Genomic DNA, 22,728 nt, shown 5'->3' on the forward strand with positions numbered 1-22,728 from the left:
ATCACATCAAAACTAAAGTTTTTAATCCTTACCTTAAACCCTTCTAATTGAAGATCCAAGGCTCCTATCTTGTTCTTCTTGAAAAATTATGCAAAACTCCTTGAAAACCTAGAGAAAGAAAGCTTGTTTCATGGAAGATTTGAGAGAAAATGGAAGAAATGTTGAAGAAAGGCTCTCTCCTTTGGCTTGAACGAATTTCATCTCATTTATAGGAAAATATTTCATTTATTTTCCAAAATTATGCAATTGGCCCAATTATTTTAATTGTATAACTCATAAGTCCTTAATTCTTCATATAAGGGCATTTTGGTCATTTCACACTAGACATAATTATTACTTAATTAATGCCATTAAATACAATGAAGCCTACTCATCCTTGACTTTTTCAATGCTTATCCATAGGAAAAATAACCATTTTACCGTTCCAAATGAATTGACTATTTTGCCCTTAGTTAGATTTTATGCTTTTTAACATAAAATTAACATCTAAAGGACTATTTTGAGTTAGGAACATACCTTTGATATCTTGGGACTATTTTGAGTTAGGAACATACCTTTGATATCTTGGGTATTACAAACACTCGAGAAACAATTCCACCATATCACTAAATATGGACATCATGCATCATTGAAAGGTGGCTGGTGCATTACACAACCCAAAGGTCATCATGCTATACGCAAATGTACCATATAGACAAGTGAACATTGTCTTTTCTTGGTCTTCAAGAGCAATGGGGATCTGGTTATACCCTAAGTAGCCATCTAGGAAACAGTAATAGGCATGCCCTGCTAGTCTCTCCAACATCTGATCAATGAATGGTAGTGGAAAATGATCCTTCCTTGTTGCTTCATTCAGTTTCCTAAAATCAATATACACCTTCTAGCCTATGACTGTCCTAGTCGGGATCAACTCATTGCTCTCATTTTTCATCACCATGATGTCTCCTTTCTTTGGAACCATTTGTACAGGACTCACCCAAGGATTATCTAAAATGGGATAGATGATTCCTACATCTAAGAGTTTTACCATTCTTTCCTTACCACTTCCTTCATAAAAGGGTTCAATCGTCGTTGTGGTTGCACTCTTAGCTTGATATCTTCTTCCATAAGGATCTTGTGCATGCAAAAGATGGAGAAATGCCTTTTATATCTGAAATGGTCCATCCAATTGCAGACTTGTGCTCTTTCAATACCTGAATCAATTTCTCTTCCTTCTATTCACTCAAGTTTGCATTGATAATCACTGGAAAAGAGTTAGATTCACCAAGATACACATACTTGAGATGAGATGGTAAAGGCTTCAATTCACGCTTGGGAGGTTCTTCCAACTTTGCCTTATCCTTTTCCTTACTCATGTCCAAGTCTTCAAATTCTGGATCCTGGATGGTGTTCATTGGTTGAAGTGCTTCCAAATACCTAGCACACTCATTCTTCCTTGGCTCGTCTTCCTCGGTAGTTTTGGATTGGGAAATGCATGCTTTTAGAGGTAGTTAAGGATGGATCTCTTTAAATGTGTCTTTTACTACTCTATCAATCACATCAACCACGAAACATGACTATACTTCCAATGGAAATTTCATGGCCTGAAACACATTAAAAGTTACCTTTTCATCTTGGACCCTCAAAATCAATTTTCCTTCTTGTACATCAATTAAAGTTCTTCCAGTTGCAAGGAATGGTCTTCCCAAAATGAGCAGTATCTCTTTGTCTTCCTTCATATCCAATACAACAAAATTTGCAAGAAATATGAATTTATCCACCTTGACTAACACATCTTCAATAATACCCTATGGGTACTTGATCGATCAGTCGGCAAGCTGCAAAGAAACCATTGTAGGCTTCACTTCACCGATCCCTAATTTCCTGAAAACAAAATAAGGCATTAGATTTATGCTAGCACCTAAGTCACACAAAACTCTATCAAATGTAACATCTCCTATAACATAAGGGATAGTGAAACTCCTTGGATCTTTGAGCTTCAGTGGTAACTTCTTCTACAAATGGCGTTGCATTCCTCTATAAGCATCACTGTTTCTTCCTCTTCCAACTTCCTCTTATTTGAAAGAATTTCCTTTAGGAGCTTAGCATAACTCAACATCTACTGCAATGCATCTACAAAAGAAATGTTAATATACAGTTTTTTGAAAACATCAAAAAATTTATTGAACTGTTTATCCTGATTTTGTTTCCTTAATCTCTAAGGGAAAGGAATTGGAGGACTGTGGTATGGCAATTTTTCGTTCCTTGGCTTCGACATCTTTTCCTTCTTTGGTTCTTCTTTTCTGGGACTTGTTGGCTTTTCTTTAACAATGATCTCTTCATCGACTTCTTCCTCAGATTCGTCCTTCTTCTCTGGCGGGTTCTCATCCTTCCTTTTTGGTTCAACTTCCTCTAAGACTGTTCCACTTCTTAAAGTTATGGCATTTGCTTGTTCACATGGATTTGTCACCGTGTTACTTGGTAAAGAACGTTGAGCTTTCTGATGAGAATGCAAAATGTCATATTTACCCCCTTAATGTCTAGTCTTTTATACTTATTTGTTGCCTAAATGTACTCATTATTATTCTATTTTGATTTAGGATGAAAATGGAGGCGTTAAATGCAAAACGAAACTAATTAGGTGAATTCAGATAGTTTCGACATCGCTTCGTAATCTAGGCATAACTCTCTCATCCGAGCTCCGATTGAGATGATTCAAAATTCTATGGAACCCTAAGAAAGAAATCTACAACTTTTATGTTTTGAGTTTATCAAGGTTGTAATCGGGCTTGAAGTTGACGCACCTGCACTGCTGACGTTCTGGAACATTCCTCCTTGTCATGCAATTCAAATAGGCAGTTTATTATTGGAAGATTTGAAGACCTGTTGCACGCAAGTTACAGCTGGACACACCACTTTCCTATTTTATTTTAGGACTTTATTTTATTTTCCATTAATCAGAATCAGATTAGGATAAATGTTATTTTAGGATATTAGAATATTTTTAGTGGATTTAGTAGAATTTAAATACTTGAATTGGATATCTTTAAGAGGAGAGAGAGATCAAATTCATAGATGACACACACGCCTCTCTTTCTCTCTTTTGGAATTTTTCTCTTTTCGAGTTTTGATTATGGCCATGAGCGGCTAAAACTTTCACATCTTGGTCGAAGGAAACGGAGGCCTCAGACTCAATAAAATTGTGAGATCTAATCTGTTTTTTTTAGTGTTCAATTTATGTTTTGAGTATTAGATGTTCTTCTATGCCTATTTTCATGATTGTTTCATTTAATTACTAGGAGGCCTACTAGTGTATTATTCGTTGCAATCTACTGCTAAGTTAGATATCAAATCCGTAATTGTTTGATCCATCTAACTTGAGTAATTAAGGTTTAAGAATTTGCTGCGTCAGAAATCATTAACTCTTAAGAAGAACATTCAACTAAATTAAAGACAACCGCTTGTGTTTATGTTGTTCAGCTTCATCGATTTCTCTAGCCCTTAAGGCTACTACTAGATTAAACCTTTAGCGCTTGTCTAGGGTTGTTTAGTAGTAAGGTTAATTAGATCGCTTGTTTCCTAATTAATTACAACTAAGGAGAGATAGGAAAATAGTTCCACAGTGAATACGCAAAGTGACAATTGATTTATACTTGCATCGATGATCAGTTGTAAGATTCCGATGGTGGATGTTGACTTAGACCAAGGTTCGTTATTTCAATAATTTAATTTGAATTGTTTTTTTTAACTGAAATTGTTTCTGTTTTACTCAAACATCCCCCCCCCCCCCCAGCCTTGTTCACATAACATAAAATTCGGTTAGACACTCTCCGTGGGAACGATCCTTACTCACACTACTACATGTGTTTTTAGGTTTTAATTTTGGTTGCCTACGATGGCACACCACTTTCTCATTCAATTTTTTAGCAATTTGACCCATTTGCACCTCTAAGTTTCAAATAGATGCTCATTGATTTCTGAAATTTGTCTGCATCTCATTCATAAAACCTGTGGTTTCTTGCATGAATTTCTCAAACATATCCTCCAATTTCGACACTCTTTGCTCAACTGGTTGATGGTTCACCCCTGATTGATGGTTTGACACTATCCTTTGATTTAATTGATTGTTTTGATTGCCCAAAGACAAGTTTAGGTGATTTCTCCAACCAAGATTGTAGGTGTTGGAGAATGGACTGTTCTATTGTCTTTGATTCTTAGCCAAATAGTTGACTTTCTTTGATGATGAGGAGGATGAAGCAAAGATGTTCTCCACTTACAGTCAATGCTTGCATGGTTACCTACACAAAAATCACATGTTACTTGAGGTGTTTGAATGGAATTAACATGCATACCTCCTATTTGTTTCTAAAGCGCGACAAGTTGGGCTGAAATAGCTATATTGTAAACATCAACTTCATGAATACCTATGGACTTCTTCGGCACTATTCTCTCATCCGGTCTTTGGTAGTTGTTACTTGCTAAAACTTCAAGTAACTCTTGAGCTTCCACTGGTATCTTGTTCTGTTAAGCTCCCCCAACTACTGCATCTATCATTGTTCGAACATTTGGTAGCAAACTCGAATAAAACGTTTGGACTTCCATCCAAACAAGCAAACACTAGTGTGGACACTTCCTCAACATTTACTTGAATCTCTCCCATGCTTCATATAATGATTCATGGTCACCTTGTACAAATGAGGTAATGTCATTTCTCATCTTTGTCGAAAGAACTGGTGGATAATACTTGTAAAGGAACTTCTGTGTTAGATCATTCCATGTCGTGATGGTTCCTGTGGGTAATGACATTAGCCATGCATCCTTTTGCCTTATCTCTCAATGAGAATGGAAATAGTTGCAATCTAATAGCATCATCTGTCACCCCGTTGTGCTTGAATGTGTCACAGATTTCCAAGAAACTGGTTATGTGCATATTCAGATCTTCTTTTGGATCACCCCCAAACTATACTAATTGTTGAATCATCTGGATTATAGCTGGCTTTATCTCAAAGTTATTCGCCTCAACAAGTGGTCTTGTTATGGTCAAACTACACCCATCAACTTGTGGAAGTGAAAATTCCCTTAAAGTTCTATTTTCAGCCATCTCAATGATTCTCACCTCTCTTTCTCTTCTCTCTCTCTGATGAGTCTTCTTGTAGTTCTTTCAATCTTTGGATCAATAGGAACCATAGGATGATTTCTTGCTTTTCGCATAAACTACATAGGAAAGAAAAAGAGAGTGAGATCACAAGCAAACAAAAATTAAACTTCGATTTAGAGAAAACTAGAAAACTTCAATATTAATACAAAATCAATCCCCAGCAACGACGCCAAAAATTTGATGCATGCTTTCATAAACATGCATACTTTGCAAGTGCACTAGTCACAAAAAGTAATACAATGATGAATCGAGTATCATTCCCACGAGGATTGAGCTCTAAGTACCAATTTTCCTAATTTTATAACTAATTGAAGAACACAAAAATTTGGATTTGTGGGAGCTACTAAAAACTAAATTAGAACAAAACAAAAAAGACAACTAAATTTAACACAATAAAAGCAACTCAACAATGAAATTCAATTCAAGAAGAGAGGTTAGGGTTTCGATTTCACTAAGTTACTCCAATTCAACCTAATAATCCTATTATCTTCAAGTTCACATGCACGGATTATAAATTGAACTCCCTAGGTTGTAGAATATACCTTCTCAGTCTATAATTTATTACTTATCCCTATTAAACTTCTACACCCCACAAATTGAAATTCAATAGTTCAAAGTCCCTTAAGCATGTGGAATCCTATAGAGATTTCATAGATTGTGTTTGTTTATCTCTAGTTTTCACTCAATCTATGGTGTTTACCAAGAAGCTAACACATGAATCACTTCTCAGTCTCATCATTCTTAACATTCATTTGATTCAAAAACCCAACAATCAAATGCATTAAGAACAAAGATAAACACTCAATCCAGGCAATATAATCCAAAAACAACAAGATATTATAGATTAAATCATTATAAACAAAGATCCATCAAAACCCTAACCCAAAATCAAGTTAGTTCATGTTCAAAATGGAAATAAACATCAAATAATAACAAAATCAGAGTTCAACATCTTAAAACAAGAAAGGGAAAAGAAACTTCTCTAATTTGGAGATCCAAATTCTTCCAATCTTCGTCTCCTCTCCCTATTTCCCAAAATGTCGACCTCTCCCTCAAAATGAGCTAACTTTTTCTTAAATAGTCACCAAAAACCCTAGGACCTAATACTATAAAAGAAAAACGTAGCATTTTAACAAAAACTTAAAATTGCAGTTTTCACCATGGCGAAGAAAAAATCTCGCCGCGGCATTGACTTGAGTTTTGTTGACCCTTGATTCTAGAGGCTAGCTTGCTATGGCGAAGAGAAAACCTTGTCGTGGCGAACTTCTGATTTTCTTTGCTGAATTTATGGAATTGCCCTCTGCTTGCTTCTTCACTTGAATCTTCGAACTTCTTGATCTCCAATAGGAACAAACTCTGAGGGTGCTTCCAATCAGCCTCAAAATTCCCCCGATCTTTTGAATTTCGCTCGATTATGGGTCCAAAAACTCATTTTTGCTATGTTTTGCTCCAACCACACGGTTTGGCCTGAAACATAAAATATGCAGAATTAAATAACAATTCAAGCACAAAGCTCATATGAAGTATCCGAAATCCTACAAAAATTGTGTAGAAAATAGTATAATCCTAGGATTATCAGAGTTCAAACTCTCTTATGAGATTTAGTACTTGCATACTCCTTGCTCTTGCATTCCCTTGAAATTCATCCATAAAATAATTCCAAATCTGGTATGTTGTCTCTAAGTTCATAATCTTGGTGAACAATGCTCCTGATACTATTGAATGTAGACAAGTCTTTGCTTTGTGTTTCTTCATAACTCTCTCCTTGTGCACCTTCATTTGCTAACAATGGGGTTGTCTGTTACTGGCTCTACTTCATAATCTTCTTCAATAGCCTCCCATAGATCAACAGCTTGAAAAAAAAAGAAGTCATCTTAATTTCCTGTGACTGATATTGATCACCTTTGAACACAGGTGGAGCACTTGGAGAAAAAGAATTTGAAGTCATTACTGCAACTCTCAAAAAACACTTAATACACTCGCATATATATATCCCTCAAGACTCTTAATAACTTTGATACCAATTTGTTGGTTTTAGAACAAACTCACACACAGGCTACACAACAAAATTAGAATTTGCAGAGAAACAAATACGTTTGTATTCAAAATATCACTGATACAGAATATACACACTTGCACACTTAATACAATTCCAATTCCCTTTCTATAAACATGTAAAGGGATAACTCTGACCAACTTTCATAACTGAATAAAACTAAAAAAAATAACTAATTAAGATAACTTTAATAAGTTATTTAGATAAAACCACAAAACTAACCATCAGTTTATTTTAGTTTAGCAAATGTAAGTCAATTGAAAAAGAACCACTTGTCTGAAACAAATCTGAAAGCAGTTCACGAAACACACAACCTTTTTTGTCGACGCACGCTTCAACGACCTTTTTTGTCGTCGCAGAGAACTCATATCATTGCAGCAACCATTTTTACCCCGGTAGTGGTCGGTCTTTTCCTTAACATTTTTGGAGTAGATTAGGCATCTCAATAACACTCCTGCCTCTATTCTCTCGCTGTTGCTAATTACTTAACCGACAGTCTACATCCCCACATTTATATTCATCATTTTACTATTTCTAATCAATATTCTGAATCGATGCACTTGTCTTTGGAGGAGTCACATGGGATTTTGCAGTTTGTTGAAGGGTTCGAGTGGAAGTTCGGAGAGAAAGTGGTGCATTATCGGATGGGGAATGTGGGGCTGCAGGCTCACTGGCTGGAGGTTTGGTGGCCCACTTCAGATAATGAGTTTGCGTTTGTTGTGGATGATGATTTGGAGGATTCACCTCAAATCACCATTTGAAGTTCTATTCATAAGCCACTAGATTTCACTTATTTGAAAGTGTTTGGCTGTTTATGTTTTCCATTCATCAGAGCTTATAACAAACATAAGCTCAATTTTCATACTTTACATGTTTTTCTTGGTTACAACACATCTCACAAGGGTTATCTTTGTCTAAGTCCATATGAAAGGATTTACATTTCAGCAAGTGTCACATTTGATGAAGAAAAATTTCCTCTTGTTGCAAGTTCTTCTTGGTTAAAACAAGAATAAAAGTCATCTATCACAGTTGACAATCAGGATCAGCTTGGCAATTACCTTTTTCTGTAAACTCAATTGGTCAACAAATTTTTTAGTTGAAAGATTCTAACAAGTTTGTTTCTATTGATGAGCAGGGTACTCCAAAAAAACTAATCAAGCTGACAACAAGCAAAATATATTTGATGTCAGCTCTTTGATGAAATCACAAGCTTCACAGAAGGATGGAAACAATCAAGCAGAAGGCTTAAACAATTCAGTAGAGGAAACCAACATAAGAACATTATCAAATGCTTCAGATTATCCAACAATTCAGTTGGAGGTTCAATTACCACCTACACCATCTCAAGGTGAAAAATTGGAAAATCATCATCCTATGGTGAATAGATCAAAGGCAGGTAAATATTCACTTACTTTACATGCTTCTGTTGATTGTCTCAAAGAGCCAAGTTTAGTAGATGTACTTTACAGCATAAAGAATGGAAGGATGTGATGAACAATTTTAATTCGTCGGAAGTGCACGAATTGCTATCACAGTATAGTATGCAAAAGCAAAGGTCGATCCCACAAAGATTTGTAAGCACTTAATTAATCCTAATATACTATGCCTTAGTTAAATAAATAAAATAAACAAAATTCTAATCTAAAAAATTAAAATAATTACTAAGGACGCAAAATAAATTCTTAACCAATTGAATTAAGTAACACAATTAAAAATTAACTGAAAAACAATGCAAGAAAAACCTAGGTATCCGATTTCACTATAACAATCCGATTATCTGTTAATAACTAATTTATTGCCATCTGAATCCAATTCCTAGGGTTCAATCTTCCATCATTATGATATTACCGTTTGATGTTCGAGTTTAGCCAAGTATTCTTAACCATTAAACTCACTAAGATGTTTAGTAAAGCCTAATAATCAAGAACCCCTTAAGAACAAGAAGTACTTAAAATATGAACCGAATTGTATCTAGCCTGATGTTTGCCTCAACACAATCCAATCACTCAAAAGAGCTATTAAAGGTTTGCATATGATGTTTACCTGACCTTGTCTCAAACAATCAACTGTTTTGTATTTCAAAGTTAGCATATGATGTTTACCATACTTATTTCATACAAAACATCAAGATTGAATTATGTGCAACGAATGAAACTAGAAATACATTAAATTAATAGAACAATAAAATTAATCAAAGCATAAAACCTTCATGTTAGGTTACATCAGATCCCTAGAAAAGAAATTAGTTACACATGCTCATAAGGAAATCAAACCTCAAACCCTTCAAAAACATGAAGTACAAGAGAAAAAGATGAAACCCTAGGTAGATCTCTTCTCCTTGCCTCCAATTCTCTCCAAGTTTAAGTCTCTTCTCCTTACTTCTCTCAAAGTTTTTGTCTCCCCAAAAAATACCTAAAGACATCCTTTTATAGTGCTAGGGTTGTGGGAAAGTAATGGGAAAAATCTTATACAAAATAGGAGAATAAAATTCCGATTAATCTTAAGTTGAGTCCTCGTAGAATTAGGATTCTTGTGTTAACCCTTTGGTACTAAAACAAGAATATCTTTCTCTAGAAATCTCAGAATAACAAACCGTAAAATTCTAGGTAAACTAGACTTCCAAATCTTTAAAAAATATGTGGCACAACTCCCATTTCATGCTGAGAAATTTATGGTAGCTTCTCTGTTTTCTATCAATTTCTCCTTAATAGTTGCTGTTGGAAAATTGTGCGTCAAAAGACTTCCACTTTTTAGCATGAAAATTTTTGAATCTGACAAAGCCATAACATATTAATTGTAGCTATTTGAATCATATTTCCAATGGTTCAAGAATAATCCAAATCTGAGGTCTTTAGCTCAAGTTATCATAGCAATATTGTGGCACGTTCCAGAACCCGCGTCTGCTTGTCATTTATGCACTAATGCAACTTTAGGATCAATGTTTATCCATCTTCTAGGTTGAACTGGATCATGAAAAAGGAATAAAAGTTATAGAGCTATCCCTTAGATTTTAAACGCCACTAGAATCAGGTCAATCCGAGTTGTGTAGCTAAAGTTACACCCATTTTAGTGCGTAGCATGCTTACTCACGCCAAGACACAAAAATCCTCCGTCGCGAACAATCTTCAAATATTCATAACTTCTTCGTTTGAGCTCCAATTCTCAAACTGTTTATTCCTGTATGATTTTGATTCTTTACTCTACAACGTACATGCTCGAAATCCTCATTTTTCAGCACCTAAATACCTTAAATTCATAAAACATACCTGTTATTCTAGAAAACAAAAGAAGTATTGAAATTAAGTAAAATTAGCAAATTAAACCTTTTTCCCACACAACATACCCTTAAAATCACAAAGTATGAGTGCGCTTCCAAGCACTCACCAGGATGCAATGCAGTTAGAGAATGATGCCCTAGTTAAAAATGGCACATGGAAGTTAGTTCCATATGAATCTGACATGACTATTGTTGATAATAAATGGGTGTTCTGGGTGAAATATAACATTAATGGAAGCTTGCAAAGATACAAGGCAAGATTAGTAGCAAAAGGGTTTCAACAAACTGTTGGACTTAACTACTTTGAAACTTTTTCTCCTGTTGTTAAGGCTTGTACTATTTGAATAATTTTTTCTCTAATTTGNGGCCGAGTTTTAAAAAAATGGTTCAATGTTCTAAAACAAGAGAAAGAGTATTCATGAGTGATAGATTAATTAGTTACTTTCAGATGGGTGAAGTTCTTAAAAAAAAATAAAAAATAAAAAATAAAAAAGGACCCATAGATTAGCAAATGGCTTATTGATGAAAGAAATGGAAGACTAATGTATGGAAATTAAGCTAGTATTTGTTTATATTTTTGCGTTTTTTTTAAGGGGAGATTGCAAAGTACTTGTTCGGTTAGCATTTTTGCTTAATTTTAAACAAAGAAAATCGCTTAGTACCCGTCTTTGAGAGAAATTCACTAAGATGGTGACTTTTCCAATTTTAATCAAACTCAACCTTAAATTTTAAAAAATCCATCACTTATCACCTTCTCATTAACTCTGTTAGACTTCTATGGATGAATATATGGAAAATGACCAATATACCCTTATTTTCGAACATTAAAAATAAATAAAATTTAAAATCCAATAAACAAATAAAATTAAATGAATTGCATTAACAAGAAACAAAAAAAAAAAAAAAAAAAAAAAAGCCAAATCACCAAATCAACCATATTCCCACCAGCAACACCACCCCAACCCCAACCAATTTCAGCCAATCACTGCCACCTCCATTTCACACACCCAACCTGCCAAGAACAACAACCATACTTCACAGAATGATATCCAAACTATAAAAATTACAAAAATAATAGTTCTTCTCCCTCTCTAATTCTCTCACACGTTCCCTCCCCTTTTTATTAAACTATTTTTTGGTGACTCTTTTATGATTTCTATCATTTTGGCATCAAAGCCCAATTTCCATTATGTTTTCGTTCGACAAACATATTCTAACTTTAATCCCCTTGTTGTTCTATTAAATGCAACTTTATCAACTTAATTTAGTATGTAGTTTCAAGATTTTACACATAAAGTAATCTCTTTGAAATGATCATTCAAGATAGACTTTGGTGTTTTCTTATTTGTTGGCAACATTCACTTGATTGAGCTACTTTTCTAATCTACTCGTGAGGAGTATAGAGAGATTTCTTAGTCTAGCTATTTCTCCAATTTACCTAGAGATATTAGGGATCTATGGTATTCACTAGGATTTGTTTTTATGTTCTTTCCTAGCTTAAATGAATGAAGACTTTTTTGTTTGGATTGATTATCTTTCCTGTTATCCTTTTATAGAGTTTTTTTTTTTTTTTTGTATATTTACTAGTTATTTGTTTCCTTATTTTATTTATGATTTTACTTTATAAATGAAAGCCAAAATCATTGCTCAAGTACGACTTGAATTATACCCCATAAAATTTAGCAAATTTTTTATTTACTAGGGCTCTCCTGGGCCCTCGTGTGATTTTACAAATTTAGCATTAAATTTATACCCCATAAAATATATCATATGTATATAATATATGTTGACTCAGGGAGTCATCATGCTCTCTTTTTGTGATAACAAAATAATGTATCCCTAAGCATTATTAATAATAACTGGATTTACATGACAAGGAAGTTCCCAATGCATTCAAAGAAATATTCAAGTGGGAAAAAACAAAGCTTACATGAAGAAATTTGAAGAATTCAAGAAAGCTTAGTCTGGGTATAATTTTCTTGTAATTAATTTATAATTATAAAAATCATGAGCCTTGGTTAGAAAAGTCATTTTCATATGAAAGCTCTCAAAAACTTGTTTTTGGGTTTTTAAAATTTGGGCTAAAATGTCACTTTTCAAACCTAGGGGGGTTAATATGACTCCCTCCGTCTCATTTTAATTGTCCTTTTTAGGTAATGCACACAGATTAAGAAACTTACCAATTTTAGGAAAAAATTAGTTCATATGACTAAATTACCCTTTTATTGAATTACTCAAAAGTCAAAACATTCTCTCCCTTCATTATTCCATTAATACTCTCTCTCTATGTCTCTCCCTCCATATTTTGGAGTACTTTCCATTTTTTTTTTCAATTTTCAATTCTTTTTCCGCCAAAAATTTCAATATGAAAATTACAAATATTTGTGATTTTTCACCAAAAGTTGTTCAATAAAAGAAGTAATAGTTCTTGAATGTTAAAATAATATAATTAAAATGGCTACAAGGAAAAGCCACCAAATACCTTTACTTGAAATAGATTTAAATGTGAATTTTATACATATTGATGTTGATAATGGAGATAGACAAGAGGAGCCAAAAATTCATTTACAAGAAGAGCCACAAATTCATTTGCCAGATCTAATGTTGATGCTGCAAATGTTGTTCTTGACCTTAATCTCAGTCCAAATTCTCCAACAATTGACACATCTTCATCAAGCCATTTATTTTTGGACTTAAACAATGAGCCATATGTAGAAGATGATACACGCGTGGAAGTGGGATTGCATACATCACAAGAAACAAACTTTAATACTGGTACAAATTTTCTTCTTATATTTTTATAATTTTATTTAGTTTATGATATTAATATTTTTATTTCATTCCTTATATAGTTAAATTCTTATTTTATTTCTTTCCATGAATCTGCATGTCACATGCAAGTTCAAATGCAATATTATGGAAAAGTCCACCATGATAAACTTATTGTTTGTTAATTTTGTTTCCTGCCAATAAATATGCTCATGTGAAGAATATGCTTATTGTCACACAAGAGCCAGCAAAAAGGAAAAGTGTTAATAGAGTTGTAGGAACATTAGAAACAAAACCAATAACTTCAGTCAAAAGAGAAGTTATAAGATCATTCTTACTTGAAAAAGTCCTACCTGCCATCAAGGCAAAATGGCCAAGAGAAGACTTCAAATATCCAATATTATTCAACAAGACAATGCAAGAACACACATTAATCATAACAATGATGAATTTTGTCAATCAGCCACACAAGACGGATTTGATATTCGTTTAATGTGTCAACCTGCAAATTCTCCAGATTTGAATGTTTTAGATCTTGGTTTCTTTAGTGCTATTCAATCCTTACAATATAAAGGCTCTCCTAAAACCGTTGACGAGCTTGTTAATGCTGTTGTGAAGTCATTTGAAGCTTTTTCTACGGTGAAGTCTAATCATATATTTTTAACATTGCAAATGTGCATGATAGAAATCATGAGAGGAAAAGGTTCCCATAAATATAAATTTCCACATGTTATGAAAGCAATGTTGGAAAGTGAAGGCCAACTTCCTACTCAGATGAGATGTGATCTTGTATTGGTACAAGAAGTTCTCAATTATTTAAGTAAAATTTGTTTTTTGCTTACCATGGTGGTTGAGCTATTTAAGTTGCCACTTATTTGTACTTTTGCTTGTCATTTAAAATTCTATAGATTTACTTTACTTAACTTGTTTTTCTTTTTCGGTATTATGCCTATGATGATGAGGTGCAGGTTTTACAGATGAAGAGTATCTTTTACAAACAACTTTTGGATACGAATTGTAGAATTTTCTATAAACCAAACTGAAAAGGTTTAAAATATTAAAAAAAAAAAAGAAAAAAAATGAAAACTATTCTTGTACTCCAATCATATGAGCAGAGATGATACTCTTAATAAAAATTAGGAAGATAAACTTTTAACACGAGTCTAACCACTTGATTAAATTCTTTTTCCTTAGAAGCTTCTTCTCCTTCATCAGAAAACTTGTATATCTAACTCACGATCTGCAAGTACATTCAAGTTGAAACCTTGTGCAACTTTTTTCTTTTCTATAAACATCATTATATAATCAAATAAAGGTTTAGAATCCAAATCTATATATGGACTCTTCACCTTTGTCTATTTTTTAATTATTGGAAATATACATAAGTTTTTTCAGGAAACTGAATTTATAGTGTATATGTGGACTATTGTCATTAATAAATTTTGGAAAGGAAAAGAATATTAAACACCACCTTGAACTCATTCAACATGGAAATAATACATTGGTTGACTATTAGATCATGTGCACAACTATTGAATATAGAATAAGGGTAAAATTGGTAAAAAAGTAATTAATGTCTCCTTGATTTTACAAAGTGACAAATAATTTGAAACAATTTTTTTTCTTTCTAAAAAGGACAATTAAAATGAAACGGAGGGAGTAGTTTCTAAAGTTTTCATATTTTACAGTTTAACTGTTAGAGTCATGAAAGTGACTCTATTTTGGTGATAAAAATACCCTATGTGTGATTAAATTGAAGTATATTGAGACAATTAAAGAATTTATGAATTTATTCACGAAAATCTCTTCCTAATATTTTTCTTATGAATTTAACGTGTTTGGAATGATTTTGGAAAGTATATGAGTTGATATTAGGTTGTGGTTTATGGATTAAGGGTGATTTTGTCTCATTTATGCTGTTTAGGGGGTAAACTGTCATGTTTCTCATCTGTATTAGTGTGTTCGTTCCGACACCTGCACTTTTCGAAGGAACAACCGGAACACCGGAACCGCGTTCTTGAAATTTGGAACCAGAATCGGAACTGACGGTTCCAGTTCCTAGGTACCCAGAACTAGAACCTGTAAACACGGTTCCGGTTTTCGGTCTGGTACCCTGTAAAATTACATGACCTCCCCAAAAGTTTTAAAATCGTAAAAAAAACCCTTAAAATCTTATAAATTACCCCCCCCCCCCCCACAGCCCTTGTCAACAAAAAAAATTACAAATTATAAATTCAAAATTACAAACTTCATTACTTTGTAAATGTAGATTCTCAAATTCAAACCAACTTACTTTAATGTTAGAAATATAAATAAAAATGTATTTATATTACTTTTTCTACAAAGTTTTTTATAACACGCCCTAATCTTTAATTTTATTTTATATTAGTCTCGGTTCCTGGGTCCGTTCCGTTTCCTAACTATGGACCGAACCCAACCGGAACCGCATAGTAACGATTCCAAAATTTGGAACCAGAACCTACCCATATGACGACTGGTTCTGGTAGGAACCGGAATCAAACCCTAGGGTATCCGCCAGTTCCGATTCCACACCGGTTCTTTTGAACACCCCTAATTAGTATAATTTATGTTGACTCAGGAGTCATCATGCTCTTTTTTTGTGATAACAAAATAATGTATCCCTAAGCATTATAATAAACTGGACTTAAGTGTGACTTACAGACAGGGATTCCCAATGCATTCAAAGAAATATTAAAGTGGAAAAAACAAAGCTTACAGAAGAAATTTGAAGAATTCAAGAAAGCTTAGTCTGGGTATAATTTTCTTGTAATTAATTTATAATATAAAATCATGAGCCTGGTTAAAAAGTCATTTTATATGGAAGCTCTCAAAAACTTGTTTCTGGGTTTTAAATTTGGGCTAAAATGTCACTTTTCAAACCTAGGGGTTATATACTGCCTCCGTCTCTATTTAATGTCCTTTTCTCTAAGGCACAGATTAAGAAACTTACCAATTTTAGGAAAGAATTAGTTCATTGACTAATTTTTTTTGTATATTTACTAGTTATTTGTTTCCTTATTTTATTTATGATTTTACTTTATAAATGAAAGCCAAAATCATTGCTCAAGTACGACTTGAATTATACCCCATAAAATTTAGCAAATTTTTTATTTACTAGGGCTCTCCTGGGCCCTCGTGTGATTTTACAAATTTAGCATTAAATTTATACCCCATAAAATATATCATATGTATATAATATATGTTGACTCAGGGAGTCATCATGCTCTCTTTTTGTGATAACAAAATAATGTATCCCTAAGCATTATTAATAATAACTGGATTTACATGACAAGGAAGTTCCCAATGCATTCAAAGAAATATTCAAGTGGGAAAAAACAAAGCTTACATGAAGAAATTTGAAGAATTCAAGAAAGCTTAGTCTGGGTATAATTTTCTTGTAATTAATTTATAATTATAAAAATCATGAGCCTTGGTTAGAAAAGTCATTTTCATATGAAAGCTCTCAAAAACTTGTTTTTGGGTTTTTAAAATTTGGGCTAAAATGTCACTTTTCAAACCTAGGGGGGTTAATATGACTCCCTCCGTCTCATTTTAATTGTCCTTTTTAGGTAATGCACACAGATTAAGAAACTTACCAATTTTAGGAAAAAATTAGTTCATATGACTAAATTACCCTTTTATTGAATTACTCAAAAGTCAAAACATTCTCTCCCTTCATTATTCCATTAATACTCTCTCTCTATGTCTCTCCCTCCATATTTTGGAGTACTTTCCATTTTTTTTTTCAATTTTCAATTCTTTTTCCGCCAAAAATTTCAATATGAAAATTACAAATATTTGTGATTTTTCACCAAAAGTTGTTCAATAAAAGAAGTAATAGTTCTTGAATGTTAAAATAATATAATTAAAATGGCTACAAGGAAAAGCCACCAAATACCTTTACTTGAAATAGATTTAAATGTGAATTTTATACATATTGATGTTGATAATGGAGATAGACAAGAGGAGCCAAAAATTCATTTGCAAGAAGAGCCACAAATTCATTTGCCAGATCTAATGTTGATGCTGCAAATGTTGTTCTTGACCTTAATCTCAGTCCAAATTCTCCAACAATTGACACATCTTCATCAAGCCATTTATTTTTGGACTTAAACAATGAGCCATACGTAGAAGATGATACACGCGTGGAAGTGGGATCGCATACATCACAAGAAACAAGCTTTAATACTGGTACAAATTTTCTTCTTATATTTTTATAATTTTATTTAGTTTATGATATGAATATTTTTATTTCATTTCTTATATAGTTAAATTCTTATTTTATTTCTTTCCATGAATGTGCATGTCACATGCAAGTTCAAATGCAATATTATGGAAAAGTCCACCATGATAAACTTATTGTTTGTTAATTTTGTTTCCTGCCAATAAATATGCTCATGTGAAGAATATGCTTATTGTCACACAAGAGCCAGCTAAAAGGAAAAGTGTTAATAGAGTTGTAGGAACATTAGAAACAAAACCAATAACTTCAGTCAAAAGAGAAGTTATAAGATCATTCTTACTTGAAAAAGTCCTAACTGCCATCAAGGCAAAATGGCCAAGAGAAGACTTCAAATATCCAATATTATTCAACAAGACAATGCAAGAACACACATTAATCATAACAATGATGAATTTTGTCAATCAGCCACACAAGACGGATTTGATATTCGTTTAATGTGTCAACCTGCAAATTCTCCAGATTTGAATGTTTTAGATCTTGGTTTCTTTAGTGCTATTCAATCTTTACAATATAAAGACTCACCTAAAACCGTTGACGAGCTTGTTAATGCTGTTGTGAAGTCATTTGAAGCTTTTTCTACGGTGAAGTCTAACCATATATTTTAAACATTGCAAATGTGCATGATAGAAATCATGAGAGCAAAAGGTTCCCATAAATATAAATTTCCACATGTTAAGCAAGCAATGTTGGAAAGTGAAGGCCAACTTCCTACTTAGATGAGATGTGATCTTGTATTGGCACAAGAAGTTCTCAATTATTTAAGTTAAATTTGTTTTTTGGCTTACCATGGTGGTTGAGCTATTTAAGTAGCCACTTATTTGTACTTTTGCTTGTCATTTAAAATTCTATAGATTTACTTTACTTAACTTGTTTTTCTTTTTCAGTATTATGCCTATGATGATGAGGTGCATGTTTTACAGATGAAGAGTATCTTTTGTAAAATACATTCATATTCCAATATTCATATACAAGTGATAATACAATCTATTTCAATATAAAATCTCCATGGAATATATGCGGAAGTAAATGACAAGCCTCTAGCCATAGCAATTGTTGTTTGATCTTCTTTCTCCTTAAAAAATTACAAGATCTTCCACTGACTGCAATTTTTAGAGTGATGGTTTTGAAACTAAAATAAAAACTGCGTCACATGGGGACCTGTAAAGTCTCCTTTTTATATGCAGTTGTCTTTTCATCAAAGACAACTACTCAAGAGACACAACCGTATGACCACATCAGTCCACATCAGTAAGGACCAAAATGTAATTATATGAAAAGTGTAGGACCATATTGTAAAAAGTCTAACATTCTCCCACTTGGTCCAAACTTGTATAATATAATCCAGAACACAAGAGATGTATATGCGGTATGTTCAATTAGAAAGGGAAAATTACATGAATCATAGCGGTAAGTCCCTTTGTAAACAAGTATTACCTTCCATGTATTACAATGCAATTTTTCTCTGTCTAAATAAACGCTTAAATGTGGAATATCATATTATGAACAAACCTCAAATGTTTGTTCTAGGTCCTCTAGAATGTTTGTTTGTCTCCAACCAAAATGTATACAACTTAAAAGAGAAAACAAACTAAATTACAAAGTTTCAGACAATGAAAGTATTACCTCTCATAGTGACAAAGCGGGACATAGTCCCATTTGAACAACATGATCCTTGAACGTCTTTGGTGGCATGCCTTTCGTTAGAGGATCAGCAATCATCTGCTCAGTATGTATGTGTTCAATGAGCACTTCTTTGGCTTTAACGTGCTCCCTTATTGCTAAGTACTTAATGTCGATGTGTTTACTTCGACTTCCACTCTTATTATTCTTAGCAAAGAATANGATTTGTAGTTATCACCATTTAAACTAGGAACCTTATCCTCAACCATCATCAAAGTTTGATCAACTGTAGGTATATCAATAGACATGCTCACTAAATAAATTATGAGGCACAAACCATCAATAACAATTATAAGTTTACCATTGTAAAACAAATAATAAATCATAAATGAATCGACATATCATAAAATCTCCCTGTGGGTAAAGAGATTACATAGTATGATTCATTATCCTTTAATGATGAAACTAGAAATTATTAATATTTCATAATACCTGTGGGCTAAATTAAGAAATAAGAATAATTTCTGTTTCATCCTTAATTAATCATGAAAATATAACATTCCCTGTGGGTAAAATGATTATATTAATATGATTAATTACAAAACGATGTTATTAACCTTAATATGATCATAAATAATATTACTTAATGCATATATTATCATAATTTAGATGCTGCGGCTACTCTAAATTAATCAAATACATACAATCATAAAACATCAAATAATTTATAACATGAATTATATAATATAGCACAAATCAATACAAGAATAACACATTATTTATGCATAACAAAGTAATATATAACATAAAAAACTATCATACAAGCTGTCACCGACTTCCACACGCCACCGTGACTAAAGGACATGCCCCCACGCGCCGTCAGAAGGCAGCACACACTCTCACGCGCCTTCATGTGCCCACATGGCACCACCACGCACTGTCACGCGCTAGCACGTGCCTAGGACACATTCCCACGCGCCTGACGTAAGCACAAGCTCTCTCACGTGCCACCATGTGCCGTCACGCGCCTGATGTAAGCATAGTTTCCTCACGCGCCAGCACGCGCTGGGTTTGAATGCGGGTCAGTTTGACCCGTTTGACCGGGTTGGTTGACCCGGTTTGTCCCGTTGGACTGGTTCATTGACCGGTCTGGACCGTTGATCGATTCATTGACTGGTTTGACCCGTTGACTGGTTCATTGACCAGTCTGGACTATTGACCGGGTCGAGTTGACCTAACGGGTTTTGGGCTGGGTTGACCAGGTCGTATGACCCGTTTTGGCTTTTGACTTTGACCGGGTCAGTTTGACCCGTTTATCCTATTGGGTCGGTTCTTCTTGACCCGTTTTTCTGCAACTTTTACCCAGTTTTTTTAGATTTTCAACAGCCCGTTTCCGGCCATTTTTTCGGTGTTTTCGATGGGAAACTTGAATGTGGACATATAACCTATATCGGTGACATCCCAAATGACAATTTCGTCCTAAATCGGTGCCATAAATGGCTTTCAAAAACACCCAAACAATAATTTCTAACCAAAACTTTAAACTAGCATAACTTTGCATCCAGAACTCCGTTTTTAACAAATAATATACCGTTGGAAAGCTTTTTCAACAAGGATTCCAATGAAACCAAAATTGAAAGCAGATTCTATTTATAATAAAAGTTATTCTTGATTTACAGTACTGGTTTTAATGGAAAAAATCCCAAATTTTATGCAATATTTTGGAGAATTGCAACAAACAACTTCATGCTAGGAAGAGATTCAAATAAAGCTCTGATACCAAATGTAAAATACATTCATATTCCAATATTCATATAAAAGTGATAATACAATCAATTTCAATATAAAATCTCCATGGAACATATGCGGAAGTAAATGACAAACCTCCAGCCATAGCAATTGTTGTCTGATCTTCTTGCTCCTTAAAAAATTACAGGATCTTCCACTGACTACAATTTTTAGAGTGATGGTTTTGAAACTAAAATAAAAACTGCGTCACATGGGGACCTGTAAAGTCTCCTTCTTATATGCAGTTGTCTTTCCATCAAAGACAACTGCTCAAGAGACACAACCGTATGACCACATCAGTCCACATCAACAAGGACCAAAATGTAATTATATGAAATTGTAGGACCATATTGCAAAAAGTCTAACATCTTTTACAAACAACTTTTGGGTACGAATTGTAGAATTTTCTATAAACCAAACTGAAAAGGCTTCAAATATTAAAAAAAAAAAATGAAAAAAAATGATAACCATTCTTGTACTCTAATCATATGAACAGAGATGATACTCTTAATAAAAATAAGGAAGATAAACTTTTAACATGAGTCTAACCAATTGATTAAATTCATTTTCCTTAGAAGCTTCTTCTCCTTCATCAAAAAACTTGTATATCTAACTCACGATCTGTAGGTACATTCAAGTTGAAACCTTATGCAACTTTTTTCTTTTCTATAAACATCATTATATAATCAAATAAAGGTTTAGAATCCAAATATATGGACTCTTCACCTTTGTCTATTTTTTTATTATTGGAAATATACATAAGTTTTTTCAGGAAACTGAATTTATAGTGTATACGTGGACTATTGTCATTAATAAATTTTGGAAAGGAAAAGAATATTAAACACCACCTTGAAGTCATTGAACCTAGAAATAATACATTCGTTGACTATTAGATCATGTGCACAACTATTGAATATAGAATAAGGGTAAAATTGGTAAAAATGTAATTAATGTCTCCTTGATTTTACAAAGTGACAAATAATTTGAAACAATTTCTTTTCTTCTAAGAAGGACAATTAAAATGAAACGGAGGGAGTAGTTTCTAAAGTTTTCATATTTTACAGTTCACCCAAATGGTTAACCAGATCATGCATTTGGTTATGGGTTTTATTGAGGGGCCAAAATGTTATATTGTAAAGTTATTGGGGTAAAGTGATATTACTAGGGTTTGAAAACTTGCACTTTAACCTCCGTTTGGCTGACTGGATGTTGATCGGATTGTCTTTCAGATTTGAATGGGAGCAAACCCCATTCTACCTAGTTGGTCTGGTCGATTGGATTCCAATTTGGTCTACCAAATGGAGCTTAGCCGTTCTAACGGTTAGTGCCATGTTGACATCACATAGGCATCACCTTAAATTTGGTCGATCGGATTCAAGGCGGTCGATCGAATTTTGCAATTTTCAAGTGCAATTTTTAGGCACAACAGCTATATTTTCGGACTCTCCTATATAAACTCAACCAAACCCATTCCTAAACAACTTTTGACATTCTAAAACTTGCATATACAAAAAACCAAAAGTGTTTCATTTTATAGAGCTTTCTCTTACAAATCTTATTTTTTAATACATACATTCGCTACACATTTTGTTTGTATGGGTTATACATTTGTTCATCTACTCTTTGAGAGAGTTTTTCATTGTTTTATCAAAAATTTCAAGTTGTAAAAGAGTAAGGTTCAATCTTAGGTTTCTAGGCAATTCTAGTAAGAGAAAGTAAGTCCTAATGTCTGTGTGAGAGGTTTCAATTGCATATTGTGAAGCAATTGTGTGTAAAGGTTTCATAGCACTTGGAGAAAAGCTGTTTGTATTGGATTT

Source organism: Pistacia vera, unplaced genomic scaffold, assembly GCF_008641045.1.
Source record: "Pistacia vera cultivar Batoury unplaced genomic scaffold, PisVer_v2 Contig294, whole genome shotgun sequence".
NCBI classification, from domain to species: Eukaryota; Viridiplantae; Streptophyta; class Magnoliopsida; order Sapindales; family Anacardiaceae; genus Pistacia; species Pistacia vera.